Genomic DNA, 14916 nt, shown 5'->3' on the forward strand with positions numbered 1-14916 from the left:
AACAATTAAAAACATGTTTTTATCATGTTAGTACAAGCATCCTTAAACTCCTCTAGCCAAAGAATCATAAAAGCAGCTTGGACAGATCCATTTTCTGTGCTCAAAAGAAATTGCAAGAACAGGGCACACCTTAAGGTTACAGTAACTATATTTATCGCCACAACAGTTTTAGCTCATGTTCCTATAGTGTTCATTAATTTTTTGGATATTTATCAAGCCGTTTCCCAGAAAATGCACTATGTATCTGGGCCAGGCTCCAGGGCAATAGTTAGGAACACAATAAGGTGTTCAGCAATAGCATGGGCTCAAGAGTACACCTGTGTGCATAAATTCTTACAAATTATGAAAGGTCCACTCACCAAGACAATATCAGAAATATTGTTTCCTAAGCTCACATCAGTTACAGAAACCATCTCATAAGGGCAAGAAACAATGCCTCAATAGACTTCAGAATATTTTAAAGGGGTGGTTGAGTGTCCATGCAAAGGGAGTGAAACCGCGTTGAGGTGGTTAGAGAGACACCTGCCAGCCCCTGCCATGCAGCTGGAAGCTCCTCACGGCCTTGTCACAGGGGAGCTATCTTCTTTACATCCTTGTGTCATTCATCCCAATTGCATGCCTCCCAGCAAGAGGGAAAGAGGAATAAGGAAGGGCACGCAAACAATCTAAATGCGCCAACTAGTGTTGGTGCTTGTATGTTTACTTAGTATTCACTCAGCATCTCTCAGTTGGCTATAGCTAAGAAATAACTGATTCCAACTACACTCTGTTACTCTCCTGAACCCTAGAATTGATTCAATCCCATGGATACTGACCAGGAAGCAGCAGTCATGTTAGATGAAGTCAAGGAATTTAAATATATCCTCCTGTAGTTGGTTAACAATAGATGAAACAGTATCCAAACAGATAAGCAGACTATTTGGCAACTACATGTAGCCTCTGAGGGAAAGAGAGTGACTTGGCAAGGTCCTTATCAGAATTACAAAGCTAAAAACCAAATTTATTTGCACACCCTGTTGCACAAGCGCCTTCCTTGTCTGTTTCCATCTGCTATTGTTGCTGCCTGGTGCATGAATCAGAAGCACAGTCCACAAGTTTCCCCAGGACTTTCTCGGTGGGGAAGAAAGTGATGAGCTATCCTCAGCACACAAAAGGACCTAACTGGAGGATGACTCTAGACAAGGAAACATTGTCCAGGCATTGTATTTCAGAACAGGAAGGGGAAGTGGTGGCTTTTTAACCTTAGGGAATTTTTCCAATTTGACCCATCCCACTCCGGATCTCCTTCATTGAGGAGGTGAGCAGCCTAGAACAGCACCACACATGCAAATCATGAACAGGATAAAGATTCTTGCTTGAGGCAATGGTTTGGGACCATCATCAGCTCCTGCTATCATATTGACAGAAATAAAGTCTTGGGTTAATTGTAACAAGCATTATTGGCTCTTCCTTTGTGGAACAGTTGCCCAGTTATGTTGGTTATACCAGTTCTGCCAAAAGAGCAAATGCATGACATTGAAGAAAGAGAAATTTAGGTTACATTTAAATTTAGAAAGAATTACTGGATTCCAAACTGATTATAAAGGATATTTAAGGAACGGTGTTATGGTGCAGTGACTTTAATCCCATTTGCAATACTAGGATCCCATATCAGAACATCAGCTCAAAACTCAGCTGTTCTGCTTCCCATCCAGATTCCTGCTAATGTACCCAAGAAAGAAGCAGATGGTGGCCTAAGTAGTTGGGGTCCTGCCACCAATGTGAAGGATCAGACCAGGATGTAGTTCAGGCCTTGCCCACTCTGGGACACTGTGGCTTCTTATTAATATGGTGTATCCTTATTTACAAGGCATGAAAAGGTGGATTAGTGTGGATCTTAATCCAAACATCTATTGAGCACAACAGTGAGCAGCTTTCAGGAGTTGACTATCTAGTGACAATCAGTTTTGTTGTTTTGTTTTGTTTGTTTTTTGTTTTTTTTGCACTAAATTGTTGGGTGATTTATTAGTCTATGGGAATTTGCAGAGGAACTGTCAAATACAGGTAAGACAGAGATCATTCAGTTAATGTGGAGGGAATAATTCTGGATAAGATCTATCAAGAATAAATGAATGGAAATATTACTCAGTGCTAAACATGGCGAGAGTTAAATGCATACTTCCAAACAAAAGAAGTCTGGGGTTGGTACGGTAGGGCAGAATGTAAGCCTGTAGACTCCAATGCTAGCACCCCAAAAGGATGCTGGTTCATGTCAGGCTGCACCACTTCCCCATACAGGTTATGTACTGCTAATGGTTTATTAAAAATCTTTTTAAATTTATTATTATTAGTAGTAGTATTAGTATTATTTTATGATACAGTTAAGGAGGCTCCTGAGACTTCCCTTATCCCTTCCCCAATTCCCACCCTCCTACCTAGTTCCCCTATATCATTACTAAAGTATAATTCTTCATACACAGTCATATGTCCATCATTGCGGGCATGGACAATGACAGAGAGTTCAACATCCTATTGTCAAGATATAGTAAACAGCTTCATTGGGAGTCCATCTTTGTCTGGAAGTAAGGATGCATACTCTATTGTATCTTCACCTCTAGATATGTTAGTCTCCATTTCACAGTTACTCTACATCCTTTTAAATGAAAAATCACAACACAGAATCAAAAATAGGAAGAAAAATAGAAATTTACAATGCCATGAAATTAAATAACATGTTACTAGATATGATAATCTCAATTACACAGTTACTATAAATCCCCTTCAATGAAAAACCACAATACAAAATCAACAACAGAAAGAAAATAGAAATTTACAATGCCATGAAATTAAATAACATGCTACTGAATGATTAATGTGTCACTGAAGAAATGAAAAAGAAAATCAAGAATCTTCTTGCAGAAAATGATGCTACTTTATGATCCATAAGTCATTGAGGAATTTAATCAGAAGAAACTGTTTTGAAGAGATGAAACTAATAAAAACAAAAAAATCAAAATCAATGAGATATAGTTTATGCTGATTTTTGTTGGTGAAATGTGCCTCTTCTAGGCAACAAAGAGATGGGTTTTGTTTTTTAATCCAGTCTACTAATCTATGATGTTTGATTGAGCTTGAGCCATTTACATTCAGGGTTAACATGTATGGGTGGTACTTTGGCCCTGTCATTTTACGAATGGGTTGTTCATTGACTTAGTCTTCCGTTGTTATTTTACTGGGATGTTCTTCACATTTGGCTTTGGTTTTGCTGGGTGCTATTCCTCTTCTCTGTCAAGAGAACATCTTGAAGTATCTTTTGCAGGGCAAGTTTGAAAGAGGCATATTCTTTTAACTTTTCTTTACTGTGGAAGAATTTTATTTCATTTTCAAAGACAAAGGAAATTTTTACTGGGTACGTTATCCTGGGCCGACAATTTTTTTCTTTTAGAATCTGGAATATGTCACTCCATTCTCTTCTTGCCTGTAGAGTTTCCTATGAAAAGTCTCTTGTGAGTTTAATTGGCATTCCTTTATATGTCAATTGATTTTTTTCAGATGCACATTTAAGGATCTTTTCCTTATTGAACATAAGAACATTGAAGAGAGCTTGATTATCATGTGTCTTGGTGAAGATCACTTTTGACCAAGCCTGTTGGGAGTTCTGTGCCCCTCCCGGATCTTGTTTCCAAATTCTTTCTCTAGATAAGGGAAATTTTCCCTTATTATTTCATTAAATATATTCGTTAAACCAGTTTCTCTTTCTGCACCTTCTGGGACTCCCATAACTCTTTTATTAGGCCTCTTAATAGTGTCTTTCAGTTCTTGAATACTTTTTTTGGCCTGATCCAGATCTGCTTCCAGCTTTTTGTTTGCTTCCCCCTGGTGACAGGAAATATATTCTAATCCTGAGATTCTTTCTTCTGCTTGCTTCATTCTAATTTGGAAACTTTTCACTGTACTTGTAATTTGCTCTATTGTGTTCTTAATTTTTGATATATCAGCCTTGATTTGCTTTCTTGATGCTTTTTCCTGTTTAACATATTCCTTAAATCCTTTGAACTCTTGGATGAGCTTCTCACTGTTGATCAGAAGTTTTATAATGAGTTTTCTGAATTCTGTTTCCCCCATTTTCTTGATGTCTTCCTCAGTGAACTCTGAGGTTGGCATAGGGTTTTACTCCTTTGCAGGGGAGTCTTCATTAATATTCATTGTGCCTTTGTCTCTTCTTTTGCTCTTGGTCATTGTACTTCTCTTGGGGCAGGTTTCTAAACTGTGTCACCCACAGGTCTACAGTTCAATTTTACTTATAGCCATTGGTACCCAGCTCTTCGCTTGCAGCCAATTGTGCCCCTCCCTCCAGCAAGTTCCAGGTCTGGGTTCTTATGTTAGATTTCCACCATGATCTCCACAGCACCAGGTCCTGGCTCACCACTCTACACTTCCTATAATATCATGCTGAGGTTGCACTGTTGTCTCTGCAACTTTACTCCCACTTCTGGCTGGAGCAGGTCCCAGGATTAGCGAGACACCAGGTATCATATAAAGCTAGGTTTTTGCTGGTGCGGATCTTGCTGGAACCTGTTGGACATTAGGTCTAGGTGCCACATGGACATATTTTGACCCATACAATGCCACAATCGGTATTATTTTCCTGTGGGACCAGTTCAATCCACTGAACACAGCGAGTTCTCATGAGCTCAGCACATACGCAGTTCACTGTTGTCCCCTGCAGTCCTAAAACTTTTGCCACACTGTACAAAATGGCACCTGACATGCCACTCCTAGAGTTCTTAATCTGCTGGCCTCAGGTCTGAGGGCAACCCAGACCTGTCTTGGGTGGAACCTGTAGAATGCCACATTGCTGCAGTTCACTAAGTCAGAAATGAGTTCACTCCCAGCATATGCTTAGTCCTTTCCCTTGCCTTTGCCTCCTTATGCAAAATGGTGCCCAATTTGGCTCTAGGGGGCTGACTGGGCTGTGAAATCCACCTTGTTCTCACACTGCCCATCTGGGATTTCCTGCTCTGTTTCTGCTCCTGGTCAAATCAAACAGACCAGCAGGTCAGACAGTTCTTTGTCTGGGTTCACCTCTTCAGCTTCCAGTGAAAGTTTCTTCCCACCTGGTTGCTGGTGGAGTTCCGGCTGCTGGTGGAGTTCAGATTGCCATTTTCTGAATGCCGCTGGAGTATCAGTCACTGCAACACCACACCATTGTGTCTGCTGCTTTCCTGTGACGGTCCGTCTCCAGGTACCCCTCTGCTGTTGTTCTGTCCTCTTCTATTTCCTGGAATGTGTCCTCTCTGCTTCATCCTGATTAAATGTTTCTCTAGTCATTTAAATGTGTCCTTACCCTATTCCACCATCTTGATTCTCCTCTATAATCAGTATTTTAAAGAGTTTGTCATCTGATAGAAGAATCACGCAAAAATTAAAATCTTTGTGACTGGTTGTGATCATTACAGTAATGCGACACACAGCTGTAGAATCTTTGTAGATCAAGAGATTTCTACAATTTGGGAATTCAGAAGAATTTCATGAGGAAAATATGTTTTAAACTGGTCTTGTAGCATAAGTTACGCTTGAGCAATTGTAGAGGCCACAGCCCAAATAGCGGTTCAGAAAGAGGGAAGCACACGGACTGTTAAACAAAGACTGACACTCTGTTGTGTCTGAAACTTAGGATTAGAGCTAAGCAACTAGTGCATCAAAACTGAGGGACAACTTTACTCCATGCTGAAGTGCTGAATGGAAGGAGTGACAGTATAGGTTCTCCAAAAAAGAGAAACTCCCCAGCTGCCCAGCTGTAGGTAACTGCCTCACTTGCCTTGTATTTAGCCAAGTGTTACATTGCGTGGAGACAAACAACCAATAGATGGAGGGCATTCTGGGCCTGGCTAGTGCCAATTTGTTTTAACTATACCAATTTGTTTTAACTATACCTATTCTTCTGTTTTTGTTGTTTGTTTTTTGTTTTGATTTGTTTTTGTTTTTTTAAAGATGTGGGGAAGAAGGGAAGTGCTGGGCCTTACACAATACATTCTATCTGCAGGCAGGGGGCTGTAGATTGCCCAAGGAAGGGAGTTTGGGCACGTAATAGAGTGAGAGCAGCTAAGGGCACATTTGAAAGGGTCCAAATCACTTCTCAGAGCTTTCACAAACCCAGCCCCTGCACTTACAGGTAGATGAGGAAGCTGAGATGTAGTGGTTTAGAGCGGGGCAAACAGGAGGGCACCTATGGGTCAAGTCAAGACACCACCCCTGTGGGAGACCTGGACTGGGCTAAATAGCATCATCCTCCATCCACTGGTACTTGCAAAAGCCAGGACTGGAGATTACACTTGGCTGGACTGGGTTACAGCAACTACCAGAGAGCATTGGAGCAGGAGGTGAGTCAGGTCAAGGTTAGGCTTCAGCACTCGCCAGAATGCAAGAGAACCCAGTGTGGGGGTAGGTTCTGTACAGGACTTGTGGGCTTTCCGTGTGGCTGCAGGATCCTCTGGTTTGCACAGAGAGCTGGGGGTGGTGATGGGCTTAGCCAGGCTGGTCTACAAAACTCACCTGACAGGAACCCACTTGACACAGGAGCAGGGGGTAAGAGGAAGGCTGGACCATCCAGGCTGCAGCACCTGCCAGCATATGCAAAGGCCAGGACTGAGGGCAGGCGATGCAAAGCAGGTCTGTGGCACAAGCCAACACACATGAGATCCTCGAGCGGTAGGAGAACTCATGGAACTCCTTTTTTAATTTATTGTGGGGAGCACAATATTGTGGCTGAGGGAAACCAGACTTGGCAAGGTTGCAGCACTTGTGAGCATTTCTGTGGGCCAGATCTGGACCCGGGGACAATCCAGATGCCCATGGAAAGAGGAATGGATAAAGAAACCATGGTATATCTACTCTGTAAAATACTACTCAGCCATTAAAAAGAGTAAAATTCTGCCATTTGCAACCAAATATCCTAACTGGAGACCATTATGATCAGTGAAATAAGCCAGTCCCAAAAGAAAAAATATCATTTGCTCTCTCTGGCATAAGACAACATTCATTCAAAAACACAAAATAAACACATATATACATATATTCTCATGGATGAACCGTATAATGGAGGCTAGTATAGTGGTAAGTAAAGATAAATTGCAGCACATGTTTCTACTCCAGTATAAAAGAGGGACACCCAATAAAACAGTGTAAACATAGCCTGGCAGTATGATACTACATTTTCTATTTTTGCTTATACATACAGTGCCATGATACACTTAAATAGCAGAATGTTAACCTTGTAACTATTATTAAGGACTAAACTTCCATGAAACTATGGGAGAGGATGGTGGAGTCAACAATAGGGAGGGATGAATGCAAGGGGGAGGAAGAAAGCTCTATGCCTACAAAAATGTATCATAGAAAATAATAATTTTTTTCTGGTGAAATAGTCTTTATTTGACATTTAGAGAACAGGGCTGTGGGGGGGGGGCGTGTTTCTCATGAAGAGCTTTGGTACAACGTCATACATGTGGAACAGTTACTGCCCAGACCCTCACAGTACAACTGTGAACAAATAAATAAGCTATCTAAGGAAACCTTAGCAGTTTAAAATCATTTATATAATTTATTATAACAAATTTATTCAGCAAGTTGTATGTCATAATAGAGCTTCTCTGCTAAACGGCTTCAAGCTAAACGGCTTGATTTTTTTGCATTTATTTTCTTTACTGGCAGAAGTTTCTGGAGAAAGCGTCAGTCCAGCCTTTGCTCAGCTCCTTGTGTCGAATGCACACAGGCTTTCCCTGCGGAGAGCAGCGGGAGCCTCTGGGTGTCCAGAGCTTTTACCCAGCCCTTGTCACACTCCACTTGGCACGCCTGGGAGCAAGATCCCCTGGGATGGGCCACACAGGCTGCTCTGGGCTTCACTGTGCACATGGCCTGCTGTTGAGGTATTAATTTGACTTTTCCTTGAGTTTAACTCATGTCCGTTGTCACCAGTTATTGTCTTTCCAGTTCATCTCCCCTTCTTCTCCTCAGCCTTGCACTTCCCTCAGTCATTTCTGCTGCAGCAAATTTGGAGGAAAACTGGCTTACTGGTGAGACAGCATCCTTGTCAGGGACCATTATTGCTGTCCTCAGTTCAGGTGAAATAAACAAAGCAGCTGGAGGCTTAATGTCAGGGGTCATATCAGCAAACCAGTCCACCTCGGGGTCCTGAACTGGCTTCTTCTTCACCTGAATGGTAAACTCCTCTCCCAAACCAAGTTCCGATGGCACCCTCAGTGGCCTTTCTTGGGACAACACTTTGGGTAGCTGCATTTGGTTTGGGTCACCCCCACTTGGAACTAGACTGGTCTTTTGGGGTAGACTTGATTTCCGGGGCTTAGACTCCTCAGTGAGTGACAGCGAAGCAGGAACAGGCGCCTGCCCCCCTGGGCTAACCGGTCCTGGAGCAGAGATGCCAACGCCTGGGTTTAATTCCGCGTCTCCCCTGCTGGGTTCACAGGGTGACTCCACAGCCACACCAGGACACGGGGACCCTGCACCATCGTGTGCTTCTCCCGGCCCCATCTGTGTGCCCACAGTTGGATCCTCTGGCTCACTCCAGTCAGGCCACTCCTCAGACTTGTTAGAATCTGATGGGCAATTGTCACTGTGCCCTGGAGCATTTTTCACATCTGAGATTCCATTCATGGAAAGCTGATCACCTTCTGGAGAAAGGTCAATAGTTTTAGCAAAACTTGGGGTAGTTTGGTTTTTTTATTTGTTTTTTAAGATTTATTTATTTTATATCAAAGTCAGATGTACAGAGAGGAAGATCTTCCGTCCGGCACGATAGCGTCATGGTTAAGGTCCTCACCTTGTACGCGCTGGGATCCCATAGGGGCAGTTTGTTTGAAGATTTTAGTTCTCTATCTGTAACTACCTCGGGTCAAAGCAAAGAGACCATAACGGTGAGGCTGTGAAGGGTAATCACCACGATGGAATTACTGGTGTCTCACAGGCGCAGAGACACCTGCGGTAAGATGACCTTCTTGAGCTGCTCCTGGGTGAAGTGCTCCACGTAGGCCTCGATGTGGGAGAGCAGCACCATCCGCACGTGCTCCTCATGAACCTCGAAGAGCTGCAGGAGCACGGGGATCACCCGCGACTGGAACAGGGCTGGTGAGAGCAAGCAAGGGGTTTCTCCCTGCGCATTATAGGAAAACAATTAAAGTCATGGAATTTGTGATATGGAGACAGCTACCTGTTTTCTACTCTATTGTGTTTTATGTTCAGAAATTTTTCTAATGGTAATTCTATTCTTTATTCCAAAACAAAACTACACTGAGCAACTCAGCATGAGGTTATGTTTTTCCTTTTTTTTTTAAAATCTTGATTCAGTATTTGATTTGCTAATATTATGTTCAAGATTTCTTTCCATAGATTAATAAGTAGATTTGAACTATAACTATTCTTCCTTGCCAAATACTTATTTTTTTTATTCAAATGTGTTTTAGCCTGATATTATATGTAAGGGATAACCTAATATCTTGTAAGTCAAGCATGTTAAGTAGATTTGGACATCTGTTTTGTTAGAAATTGGTAGAGATTATCTGAGTCTAAGGTTGTCTTTATGGGAAGAATTTTATCTCCAGATTCAAATTCTTTAATTGTCATAGGAGACGATTGAGGCTTTCTCTTTCTTGAGCAGTAAGTTTAGCAAGAAGATTTTAACAAATTTATTTAATTTTTACCAAATCTACTTTATCCGTTCCATCTTCAGGGATAGCTTTCAGTTCTCCATTCCTTGTATATATATGTGTACCATGTTTCTTTTGCTCTTAACCAGTTAGCCTACTTTTTGATCCTCTTGATTCTCTCTTGTTCTTTGTTTTTTATTTATTAAGTTCTATTATTAAGCTTACTGTTTACTTCCTTCTGCCCTCTTATCATTTGAATTATCATTTTTTAATTTTTAAGATTATCTTATTAACATGTAACACTTGCATATCGTTATGGAACCACAGTGTGATATTTCTCTCTCTCTCTCTCTCTCTCTCTCTTTTTCTCACAGTTCAGTACTCCAACAGATACACAGAGTAACTGATCCATTCAGGCAACCAGCATCTCCACCTCCCCACCCTTCCTCTGTGTTCAGAGCCTACCGTTGTTTATAGATGTGTAACCTGTTATCTGTAGCTGCTCTCCTCTGCTAGGTAACACTAAAGCCTATTGCGTTTATTTCACATCATGTAATGGCCTCCAATTCCGTCCATGTTCTGTTATTTAAATTGGGTATTCAAATTCAACTTCAAAGGGATAAAGCAGATACTTAAAATCAGTCATTAAGAGTTAGAGCTAGAGCTAGAGCTTTAAGTATGATCTAGCCTTCCCACTTTCCAGTCAAAGATGGAGATTCTGGACTATTTCAATGCAGGTTCACATATCAGTTACATGTGAATATACAACCTGCTGAACAGAGAGAAATCTTTAGAATTAGACTCTCTAAGGAAATTGCTGAGTGTAGAAACAAGCAGTGGTTTCTATGTACTCTCAGATACTTAAGTTTTCTTCCAATAAGGCATATATGCATTTTAATCTATATACTCATCTGTACTTTTCTCAATTCAACCAAAATCATTACCCTCAATTTTTTTTTAACTTTAATATGTTCCTCATGAGGGAAAAATACGAAAATTATCACTGTGGCCATGTACTTCCAAATAAGATACTGATTTCTCCAGATTATTACTAGTAACACTCCAGAATCAATTAGGATAATTGTACAAGCCTTGTGTATCATCAAACATGCATTCATTTTGTTTACTTCAAATGCACACAAAGACAGCCTCACAGTCAGGGTAAGGTCAGTGGCCAGTCATTTTCCCTTACTTGGCCAGTTTGTATCAAGATCTCTGTCAAAATTGCATTTCTGTAATGCAACCCAGAATACTTTTTTAAAGGAGATCAGAATCAAACCCACATGTTCCAAAAGTGCTTCAGTCTGGGGATTTTCCAATTCCCAATCTCTTCTACTTGTTTGTGTGAGTCTATAGAAATTTCGATCACATCCTTGACTCAATCCTAAATTAAGAATAAGGGAGATAAATTCATGCAAAGAAAATATAACAAAGGAGGGACTTTCCTACAAGATCTTTGAAGAAGGACCATTTGCATAGCCATATTTAACTAGACTCGTCATTTCATGTTTTTCCTTTCTAAATGCTTTGTTATGCATCTGCTCTCCCAGGCACCTCAAGCCCAGCAAGTCAGAGACCAAAGACTTTACGCTGGAACTTTCCTGACCACACCCTTATCATCGCAACCAAATAATTACATGTCCTGACTGCTCTCCCCTGCTTCCGTTTCTCTCCACTCCTGAACTCTGAGGCACATTCATCTTCCCAGAATACCATTGTGATCCTGTTCCTCTCTTGCTCAGGTTTCCCAGAAACTACAGTATAAACTTGATAACATTTAGCTGTAAGCTTAAATTTACTCTTTTTCACTCTTGCTTCTCTGCTAAGCTAATAGAACGTTTCTGACACCCCTGAATGAATTCTTCTCAATGTTGCTAACATACATGACTCTTCCCTCAAAATTTTACTAAAAACTGGAATCAGTCTGGAGAACACTCAAACAACTCAAAATCTGCATACCATATGACCCAGCAATAGCACTCCTAGGAATATATCCAAAACACCTGTTTTACGACAAACCAACATGCATCCCTATGTTCATTGCAGCACAATCAGTAATTGCAAAAACATGGAAGCAACCAAAATGCCCATCAGCAGAAGATTGGATAAGAAAGCTTTGGTTCATCTACTCCATGGAATACTACTCAGCTATTAAAAAAAACAAAATGCAGTTCTTTGTGGCTAAATGGGCACAACTGGAAACTATAATACTAAGGGAAATGAGTGAATCCCAAAAGATTAGATACCACATGTTTGCCTTGATTTAATGTGTAATTTTTGTTTGGTTGTTTGTTATTTTTTGAACCTGTCATTGATACTGTCTCAACCCAGATGTCTCGAAGAATGGAACTTGCATTATTTTTAACATATTGTTTACCCAATACTATGTCAATTAATTCCATAATGTTGTATAATGATACTGAGGCCTTGTTGGGGCTTTTAACTGACCGGATCTTTACTCTGTTAGACCTATCTTCAGACCATAGAAGGTCTCCCCAAGAGGCCACTGAACTTATCTGGACAATAGGACACGGAACTTTATGCTAGGCATGTGTTTGCAAGCAATGAATCTCAACTGAACTTGATCTATGGTTATGCAACAAGGTGGAGGAATCCACCATGGGGGGAGGGGTGTGGGAGGGGTGGGGGGAATCCCCAGCGCCTATGGAGCTGTACTACATAATACAATGTAAGCAACAATAATAATAAAAAAAAAATAAATAAGATTAAAAAAAAAAAAAAAAAAAAAAAACTGGAATCTAAGTCTGCTTTTGAATCTTGCTCCCCTTTGCCAAACAAACCTCCCACCACCTATAGCAGCGCATCTCTGATCCGGCACACTCAGCTTGGTCCTCCACTTTGGGTTAGGGTTGGAGACACTCCTCTCCCTTCACAGGCTGGTTTCTGAGGAAAGGAACTCTGCCACCCTTTGCTTCCGTAACCACTGTTAATATTTTTGGAAATAGTAAATTTCTAATAAGCATTTACTTGGTCAGTTGTAAGCCATTGCCCCGCATCTTGGGCTTCTCTTCTTACAAGGCATGCTCATACCCCTCATTGCTCAACAACCTTGGTAATTACCCTCAGCCTTCCTGATAAAGAGGTCGGGTCTGAGGATGCCGATGCCAAGATGCATGGCCTTTCTGTACAGACTGCTTTTGAGTGTAATTTTGTTGTGATTGGGCAATGGTCACATACTCCGGACTGCCCACTTTAGCAAGAGTTCATCACATCAGATCTGGCCTATATAGATTTTTACTTTCTTTTCTCTCTAGTATTAGACACACAACCCTCCCAGAGTACCTTTTCTTACTAGCTTTGTATACATCATCTAGCCATGTAGACTTCAATTATGTAGCTTTTGAACTTCCATTTTCTTCAACTGAAAATGGGGATAATATCACATATATCCACATGTTAAATGTTAAAACCCTGATCAGGGCCATGGACTGAGCCAGGCCCTGTACCTGCTAGTACATACAAGAATCTGGTCCGAGAACACCTCAGACGAAGTTTCTTTGGAGATCTCCCCAATCAAAATGCTGGACTCAGAACCCTAACCAAGAAAAGAGGGAAGACAGAACAGGTCAATCAACCATCTCAGCTATATGTTGGCAGCGAAATACAGGGCAAATGGAGACTCTATGATGGACTATGTCAATTGGTGGATTGTTCAAAAACCTCATAGTGCTTGGAGTGACAAGGCTGGCAGCAATTTATAACTGGTGAACTATCAAAACCACCTGAGCAAGAACCTCGGAGCAAACCCTACATGTGGAACATGGGGAGGGTGGGAAATTGGGTGGGCCTTCTTCCTTAATACTCCCCTTTTTAAACATGAAGGAAACAATATGGAAAAAAAATGCTAAAATCAATGCAGCCTAGATGTCAGATAGATCTCTCTTCTACATGTCTGATACAATGGGTTAAAAACATCTAGAATTATGGAAGTCCCAAACCTTAAGAGCTCTGTAAATTCCCAGGGAGCATAATTTTCATGCTTACCCTGACACTAATTTCCTTTTAAATATTTTGTTTCTGCCCAAATACTTTGTCCCAACATTCTCTTTCGTGATTATTTTTTCATATCTATTATCCCAAAATAAAGGAAGCAACACCTTCACCTCAAGCTTCTTCCTCAAAACAGCCTGAATGTAGGCCTATGTGCAGAGTTTTAGGGTTCTGGAAGGCTGTGGGACCACACAGCTTGCCATCCATATTGATCCCAGGAGGCCATGCTGCTTCCATGGAGCTCTTCAGCTTCTCCCATCTTTCCCAGTATATTCTCCTTCAACTCCCAAGACTTCCCCTTTGTATTCTCCTCGTGTCTAGAGGAACAAAGAAAACCAACCTCCCTGTATTTTTTAACACAGAGCATTCTCATTCTATATTCCTGCTAACAGTCTATAGGGTCTTACCTTTTGAAGGTTTTAGAAGCTTATCAAAAAAAGGAGTTTTCTCCTAAAGAGCAATCTGGATGCCAGCTAAGATAACTGAATATCAAGTAAGCTCAATTTATGGCAATAAACTTGGGGAAAACCTAATTATTCTCCACCAGTATCATCATCATGGCTGCTGCTACCATTGCAACAAAACTGAAGCTCCTACTGGTAGATCTGTAACATGAACCAAGTTTCATATCAAGATGCTGTGTAAAGTTCACTTTCAACTAAAACTTGTCAGAATTATACAGGGAAGACTGCAGGTGCTGGGGGCTGACTACACGAAATGAGACTGATATAACCAAAGAAAAGTGAAAGTCTCGCTATTTTACTAATAATTTCCCTATGCCTTGCCATGGGCTGTTGGCAGTTTGGTTGACTGCAGTTTTTCTCTCCTGAATGGAATAGGTGAACAGACAGAAGTAACCGATGGAATCAGGAGAGAAAAATCTTAGCAGAGTTCTGCAGAAAAGGGGAAGTGAAGAGAAACAATGGGTAGAGAATAGGAACTCTGAGGTGAAGGGCATAGTTGCCTAAAAAATCAATTTGTTTGTTTCCCAGCAGCTGATTTGAAAACAAATCCTCTTGTGTAGCTCATCTTATGTACCTCACTTAATCATCAGAAACCTGGGACTATGTAGAACATGTGTCCAACAAGAGACCACAGCTTCAGAGAAGCCCGGGGTCCAAGGTGGAGCCACTAAGAGGGTGTGGCAGACGTTCTTATCAAAGCTACAACAATACAATTAGATTGAAAATTGGCAGGGAACTGTACTAACACAGCCAAGGCACATTGATAAATGGGGCAAACAAATCCAGAAAAACATAAGACT

The 14916-nt window shown here is 41.1% G+C and overlaps 1 pseudogene; it reads right to left on the minus strand.

Moving 5' to 3' along the window:
- Positions 1 to 7662: 7662 nt before the first annotated feature.
- LOC121160740 lies at positions 7663 to 8706 on the minus strand (annotated as a pseudogene).
- Between the last annotated feature and the right edge of the window lie 6210 nt (positions 8707 to 14916).

This window comes from Ochotona curzoniae, unplaced genomic scaffold, assembly GCF_017591425.1.
Source record: "Ochotona curzoniae isolate NIBS_2020 unplaced genomic scaffold, NIBS_Ocur_1.0 contig_4558, whole genome shotgun sequence".
NCBI lineage: Eukaryota > Metazoa > Chordata > Mammalia > Lagomorpha > Ochotonidae > Ochotona > Ochotona curzoniae.